The following is an 8722-nucleotide window of genomic DNA, read 5'->3' on the forward strand; positions in this document are numbered from 1 at the left end:
ATTCATCAAATACCAACATTTCATATAGGAAAAAAATAATTCTTTGCATTAATATAAGTGGAAGGAGTTATAACCATAAATAGATGTTGATCTTGTAGAAGAGCTCCTCCAAGGTTGACTTGTCCTTTCCTTGTCACAACGTTCACCTCTAATCACCCTAAATGCATGAAACAAAACATATCAACACAAAAACATAAGGGTAGAATCACTCTCCAAAATCCAATTCCTTGCATATGGAAGGTTGTAAATATATAGAGAAGTGGGGTAAGTTGGGAATTCTTATCCAATTACCAGTCTAAGGTTTTAGATCCACCTTTGATGGGAGGATGGGATCAAAGGATAAGGGATGGAAACTCCAAAGTATGGTACGATAGGATCCAAATGTTTTATTTGAGGTAAATGGTTGTAACAAATTCTGAAAGCTTTTGGAAGAGGAAGCTTCTAGAATTTCTCTCTTTTTTCTGAATTTCTAGAACCAATGTAGGTGTAAAAGGGGAGTATCTTGTAGGTGATCAATGCAAGCCAATATGGAGCAACCTATAGGTGAACGTTTTCCAACAATAGGCCAAGGATCGTTGGTCCTCAAATTGGCTCAGATGATGTAGTTTCAGGAAAACAATAGGGGGAATGAAAGAGGCATGCTTAGGGATTTGTGCAAGATGATGACAAGGGGGAATAGAATGTTTATTGATCTCATTAGGATGTCTATCAATTGGATGTTACAAAATGGCCTATAGCACTCCCTTACATCCTGCATTAATCTACCATCTTCCATGGTTTTTTTTCTGCCTTCTCTAGATGGTTATGCTTAAGTAGATCTCCCCACACTCTACTCCTATATTTGTGGCTGCTCCACAACTTCCTGAGGCTCCTCCTTTGGAGTCAAAGGCTCATCTTCTAGTGGGATATGAAGCTCCATCTTAAGAGAGCATTGCATCACTTTCTCCTCATCAAACTTTACATCCCTTCACATAACTGCCATTCTAAGGGAAGGTAAGTAAACATAGTAATCTGTGGAGTTTCAGTGTAACCCACAAAAACTCCCAACTCTATTGTCGGCTCAAGCTTCTTCCTTGAATATTTGGATACATGGAAGTAAATAGAGGCTCCAATTTTTTTTATGTGAGACACATCTAGCTTTCTCCCCAAAAAATTCTCCTATGGTGTAATCATACCAAGAATCCGATGAGGACTTCGATTCTATAAGTAGACTGTTGTGTTACATGCCTCTATCCACAAATGTAGTGGTAGGCCTTGGTCATGTAGCATAGCTCTCACAACTCCAACAATGCTATGATCCTTTCTCTCAGCTACCCCATTATGCAATGGGTTGTGGGGTGCTATTAGCTCTCTTCAAATGCCTTCTTTTGCACATAATGCCTTGAATTCATTCGAAAAATACTCACCTCCATTTTCTCTCATAAGATCCTTCACATTATTTCTGATCTCTTTCTCAACTAGTGCCTTGAATTATATAAACTTTAAAAATGTGTCATCCTTATTTTGCATGAATAATATCAAACACTTCCTTGAAAAATCATCAATAAAAATAACAAAATATTTGTGTCTGGCAGTGGAGCCTGTTGAGAAAGGTCCACAAACATCAGAGTGGAATCTTTCCAAGACTACATTTGCTTTGTTGTATCATTCATGGAATGTGGATTTCACATACTCCCCCAAGGTGCAACCTTTATAGACATCTTGCTACTCTAGTTCTCCTTTAGGGAGGCCAATGGTTATTTGTTGCATAATTTTTAGGGCATCGTGATGTAAATGGAAAAATATTATATGCCAAATTTCACTAACATTGTGGCTTACAATTTCTCTTCCTTACTTCTTAATGCAACACAATATTCCACATCAAAATTGTACAGGTTCTTCACCCGAACCTCGATATTATTCACTTGTCTAGTGGCTATGTGTCTCCAAAATGCTTTCCCTTTGTTGAAGATTACATCATAACCTGGTATTATAAAAATATTACATAGGTGATATTCTTTTTCGGCCTGGAATAAACATGACATCTTTGAGGTGAATAGGGGACCTCGACTCCCTCTTAAAGGTTAATATACCAATCTTGATAGCACTGTACCTTCCATCGTTCCCAAGCTCAATATGCATCTAAGAATATTTCTCCTACAAGTCATCAAAAACTCTACACCTCGTCATATGGAATGAGGCACCAGAGTCCAAGTATCACACACTCCCCATCACAATGTTGGTCATGCATGCAATAAGGGTGAAGTCTAGCTCAAACTATGAAACCAATGCCTCGCTTATTGCTCCTCTTGGGTTCTTCTTGCCAAACTTTTTGTGTGGACACTTTGTAGCATAGTGCTTGGATTCATGACAATTGAAGCATTTTATTTTGAACAAGTCTCGATTCTTTCCCCCTTGGCTAGATTTTGGTTTGGTTTGAGATATCTTCCCGTTTCCCTTCTTTCCCTTTCCAACCAATGTAAAATTTTCTTCATCCTCTCCCTTGGATGATGTTCCATCTCTGGTATTCCGCCTGATCTCCTCTTGAACCAAATCGGACAACTAGCATTCCAAATTCAGTAATTTCTCCCTCCCATTCACCGAGTCCTCGTAGCTATGCCAACTCTTGGGAAGTCTTAGAAGAGTTAGGCTCACTAGGTCATCTTCTGCAACATTCACAACAACCCCTCCAAGCTCATCACGAACTTGGGTAAATCTATTGAGATATTGTGGAGTAGTATCATTCTTTTGCATCTTGATGTTTCGAAGTTTTTCTTTCAGGGCCAATTTTCTATGATCATTGTTATTCTCGAACAGCTCTATTAGTTCCTTCCACATTGTGAAAGGAGTTTCTTGCCCATGGATATTTAAGATAATGTGGTCTCGCACTCCCTCTAAGATAATGTGGTCTCACACTCCCTCTCCTTGGCTACATCTTTCTAACATTGAGCTAGGTTTTGGGCATTAGATGATCCTAGTTTTGTAAAGTTCTGTCTTGACATATGCTAGCAATTTGTTGTCATCAAGCACTGCCTTCATAAAATCCTTCCATGTAATGAATTTTTAGTTGCATTCCAAGGCATACTCTAATCTCAATTTATTGAAGGTAATTTTCCCAACTCTGAAGAGATCCTCCTACGCTGAAGCTGTAAATTCGAACCTCCTAAGGAACAACTTCCAAATTCTTGCTCTAATACCATGTAGAAATTTAGCGATAGAATTTCATCCGCTCAAGAAATTTAATCTAAATCAGTAGACACAATTCTACTCTACTGATATGCAGAATTCAAATCACAATTTAGAACAACAATCTAAGATATGCAATAAGAAATAACACACATGCACAATATTTTTTCTAGGGGAACCCAACTAGGAAAAACCTCTCAAGAATCTTTGCATTAATCAGATGAATAAAGATGTATTAAAATTTCTTTCCTCCTCTGAGCACAACTTGCAAGTGAATAATATATCTCTCTACTCAATGAGAAGCTCTGACCTAGACTTAGTTGATTTCTACCTCTGCTTGAGCCCATATTTCCTTGCACAATTCCTAGAGAATTAGCCTCTATTGTTTTAGGAATTTTCCTTCAATTGATTGTGTAATTCACAAGGTTTGATCATTTGACTGAATGCAACACTTGTACACTCAAACTCATTTACAACTGCTTGTTACACTTCCTTGGAATCTCCATCATAGTTTGGAACTCAAATTCTTTGAATGCACTAGTTATTTTAGGTTGATTGATTAGTTAACTAGATGATCACTGAGTTAGAAAGATGTCCCAATGCACAACTGACCTTCCACTAATTCCTCCAACTGGTAGAACTATTTTAGCTGAACTCAACTAGATATAACATAACTAGATTACTAAAATTTAGCAATCACACATGCTTAATTGAACTCCAACCCCTCTAACTCGAATTTACTGAGCTAACTGAGTGACAAGAATGATGTCACACATGTTAACTGCATCCAAGCTGTGTGCTGATGTGGAAATTTGAATTTTCTCAATTTGACCAAGGCAAACTCAAATTGAGGCTTTCTTGTTGCACTTCTCAACAATGTGTTATCTAATTGGGAAATAAGTTTTTGGAGGTAAATATTAAAAAGGAATTTCAATCCTTTAATAATTTAACTTAAGTCATTGTCAAAATTCCCTCAAGTCAATGATGAACCCATGGCTGATGACATGTTAGTGGATGAGTCATGATTCCTCATTGATTCATATGATTCTTGGTATGGTGACCTCCTTATCCACCTTTAGGCCCGGCGTACACCAACTCCTTTTGTTTATGATGAACATCATCAATTACACCATAATCCCAAACATTACATAATAGTTGATGAAATTTTACAACATTGTATATTTTATTATATCCTTCGTTGTTTGCTCACTCATTTCTATGCCAAGAAAATTCTTAATCAATATCACATAGGGATGTATGGAATTCATGTATTTGGGCTTGCCATTTCACAAAATATCTTATGCTCCAACTACTTATGACCATCCATATTCAAATAATTTATGAACACATCATATAAGTCCTATCCCTAACAAATCTTCTCCAAGAATATGGACTCCCACCCATCCCATCTTCACCTCATGGTTACCAACAACCCCTTTTCCAAATGGGGATATAATTTCATCACATGTCAACCACCATCTTCCCGTGCTCATCACTACATCGTTGTAGCCACTAACTTCCTTATGATATGTGCCAAATCCTACCAATCTTTTACAATAATGGAGCCATTTCCACACTTTTGTATTCAACCACATCATCACATGCTTTTGCATACCCAAATATATCATCATAGATCACCATATCATTCTCTAAAAATATGATGTTAACTAAACTCAATACCAACCTGGGTTTTTGTTAGGAGAACTCAACACCCTAGTACCCCTAGGGTAATGGACATATTAAGGCCATCAATTGTGTCCTCAGAAATGTGAATCATAAATTAGTGGGGGATCACAAAATGAACTAGCACATCAAGCTCTTTTCTACACTTTAGGAATATTAGACATTTGTTAAGGCATCCACTAGGATCACACCTTTCAAACTAGTTTTTGGAGTCAAAGTCGTACTACCAGTTGAATGCAATATACCATCCTTTGATTAGTTTTTCAACTTCTACCTGACACCTTCTCAAAGTAGGAATTCTTTTTATACCTATCGCACCTTGATGAGACTTGCTACAATATTACACTTGCAAATAAAGCTCATAAGAAATGCATCTAATCACACTACCATAAGTTCTTTGAACCTCATATTTTTTCAAAAGGCGATATGGTTTTGATCTATGGTTAAGACTATGAAAAGTAAGGAGATCGTAGGCTATAATCCCTCTATAGTGGACCTTACATCATCAAACAAGTACTCCAAAAGGGGGCACATGATGTAAGATATATTGATGGCAGTCCTCTTTTCGAGCCCCGCAATGGGCACTATCTAAAAAGGTATTATGTTAAAGGTATTTGGCTACATGATGCTCTGCAGAGTATGTGTTTTATTGTACTTTCCTTATTCCTTTTCTAGCCTCCATATTTTTTGGATAATTTCTTATTATGGTATTTTTTTATCGATATGTCATCATACATCCATTTTTAAGTAGGATACAAGGATGGTGCTAGCCATAGTTCTTGATATTTGGTCACAACTTCTTAGATTATCTTCAAAACTATTGACTCACTTTTTGATTTAGGAGGATTCTATCTCATAGATGCAACTAATAATGTTGCATAGTATAACATTGTCATAGAACTCCTCACTAAAGCCCTTTCTCTTGGAATCCATTGATTGGTTGTACAAATCAATTCTCAACTCATGGCATCACAAATTATGATTGCCTACTTCACCCGCAACACCTTCCTATACCAAAAATATCTTAGGGTATTCCTAATTGAACGTTTTTTTTAGTTTGTTAGATATGAACATCTTCCACAAGAATCTAATGCACCATTAGACTCTTTAGCTAATTATGTTCTTCATTAGCATTTGGAACATCTTCAACACAACAATGAACACCAAATGTAACATACATACATATGTACATAAGAACAAACATTTTATATATCTGAACACCAAAAATATCACTATATATATGAGCTTTTGCATAGCGAAAAACAACAAAATAGATGCAAGTTTCAAAATTGGGCACTTAGGTTGATACATATCGCAAGGCACTTAGCAATGCATCACATTATCACTACATATACTCCTCTTGTGGAGTTATATGCACATGATAGAAAAGTATAGGCCCAACCACTCGCTTGAGGATTCGATTAAACTGACCCAATACCCCTATAGTATGGTGTTATAGATGCACCACAATATCACCCATATACATGGGGTTCACCTCCATGGTTAGCCCTTCCAAGTTCTAATGAACCTCTCATAGCTCTGGTCCTTCCTCCATGTCACTTTCCTCCTCTACCTCATCATATTTTACACTACGATGCCATCGGGATGTCGTTATTGCGTGAGTTTATGCCACATTTTTGATACACACATCATGATTATCACTCTTGCATAAAAAAAACCATATATCACTCAAAACACAATATATATATATATATATATATATAGTTGGTGTCTCATAATGATCATGTCATTCATCTTCCTTGGGAACAACCAACTTTGGATCATGACACAAGTTAGTCTGACACAAGCATAGTCCTCCACCATGACAATCTTCTCCTCATAAAATCAAACAAGTTGGAACCAAATGCTTGTAAAAGGGCCCCACCACCTAGCTAAGTCATCAAATCTTTCCATCACCTCATTCATCGCTCTCTAAGCCTTGTAAAAGGATATGAGACTCAAAATACCATAACTAGTACTCACTATATAAAAATGACAGTAAAATTGTCTTGTATCCAAACTGTTTAAGCAACCTGTCTTACACATGGTAAATTGATAACTTATGTTTGTTTCCATAGTTGTGCTCTAGTTGAATATTGTTGGGCTTAAACACTCTTGAACTAACCGGATATTTCCCTTTAAGGCTAAGTGAGGGGCCATATTGCCTACAACTCAAGTGATGGTGAATAATATTATTCACAGAGTCAGATCCTCTACTTGGGATATATGGAGTATATTGTTAGTTTTTTGGAACCCCACTAGAAATGTTGTTTAGCATACTCATCTATATATCCCCCCGCTTCCTCCTACCAGCGAGGGTATAACACCATGACTAAACAATGTGATCACAAATTATATATGTTCCCTCTTAAAAGTCAACGCATGGCCTTGCACATCAAAAAAGTTGCTCACCTAACACCCACATGTCAACCAGCCTCATGAACAACACTAGTTGTGCATGCATGTTCTATGACATGAAGTACTTTAGTATCTCACATTTGTGGATCACATCATTGGTAGCATCATCATGCACCATAGCCATATCCTCCATCTCATCTTATCATTCCTTCCATACAATCATGATGTAAATCTAGTCCTATAAAACATAACACACATCAAACATTATTTCATCATAATAATAAAAAATTCTATTTGTTTACTTAGAGTTCATAACAAAGTGGTTGTTGGAGTGTAGAGGGAAAACCTAGGTTTAGAGTGAATTAGCCAAAAAAAACCCTTAGGCATTGTCCCTTTTGTTATCACCTACAAGTAGGTGAAGTCTCACCCAAGGAATATATGAGGAACTATAGGAACTTGGATAGTTCTATAATGATGAAGGAGATCTATATTCTACACTTGCCATTAGTCTTGATTCAACACCTTAGTCATTCATAATAGAAAAATCAGGTATTCCCCTACTCTAAACATTAAATCCATTATACTTAATAGAAACATAAAATAGAAAACATATAGTTCATCACATTATGCATGGACATAGAAAGTTGTCCAAAACATATATTTTATTATTATTTTGAAGTCTCCATTACATTCCATTGTTGTGTTGTTCCATTAGGGGAATTTTGAGGTCTAAAATGGGCCTCCTAAGAAAAATGTATAAACCAAAATAAACTTTATAAGAACTAATAGGATTCAAAATGATGATGTCAACCATGGGGGATGATTCACCATTTTTGGAGTAAGAAAGTAAAAAGATTATAAAATAATAAAATAATAAAACTACTTTTTCAACTCGTATTTTCAACTTATCTCTCTAAGGTTTTACTCAAATTTCGATCAGTAGTACTCGTTGGATGCAAAATTTAATTCCTCATCCAAGGAGTACCCATATTGCACACTTTTGATGGACTTTGCTCCACAAAAAATGAGAAATATAGGAAAAAACGTGATTGCAATCATGTTTTTCATGTATTTCTCATTTTTCATGTAGTATGGTCCATCGAAAGTATGCAACATGGGTACTCCTTGGATGAGGAATCAAATTTTTCATCCAATGAGTGTTGTCGCTTGAAATTTGAGTAACCCCATAGGGAGATAAGTTAAAAATATGAGTCGAAAAAATAGCTTTTTCTTTTTTCCCTCTAAAATTTGATGATGTAATCTAATCTTATTTTATTATTTCCACTATTATTTTATAATTTCCTTAAGAGGCCCATTTTAGACCTCAAAAGTCCCCTAATGAACAGCCTAATCGATCCACTGTTATAGTGTGAAACTCTTACAAAACATCAAAAATCACACACGGATGCATGCAAGTCTATATTTTACATCACAACTTTATCTATTTATAGATTTACATTTGGGCACAAAGCTACCAAACATCCTATTTTTACTATGGGTGGTAACTATTACCATC

Source organism: Pinus tabuliformis, chromosome 4_1 (assembly GCF_031772625.1).
Source record: "Pinus tabuliformis cultivar Carrire ecotype Pingquan chromosome 4_1, CPIR1, whole genome shotgun sequence".
In the NCBI taxonomy this organism is placed as follows: Eukaryota; Viridiplantae; Streptophyta; class Pinopsida; order Pinales; family Pinaceae; genus Pinus; species Pinus tabuliformis.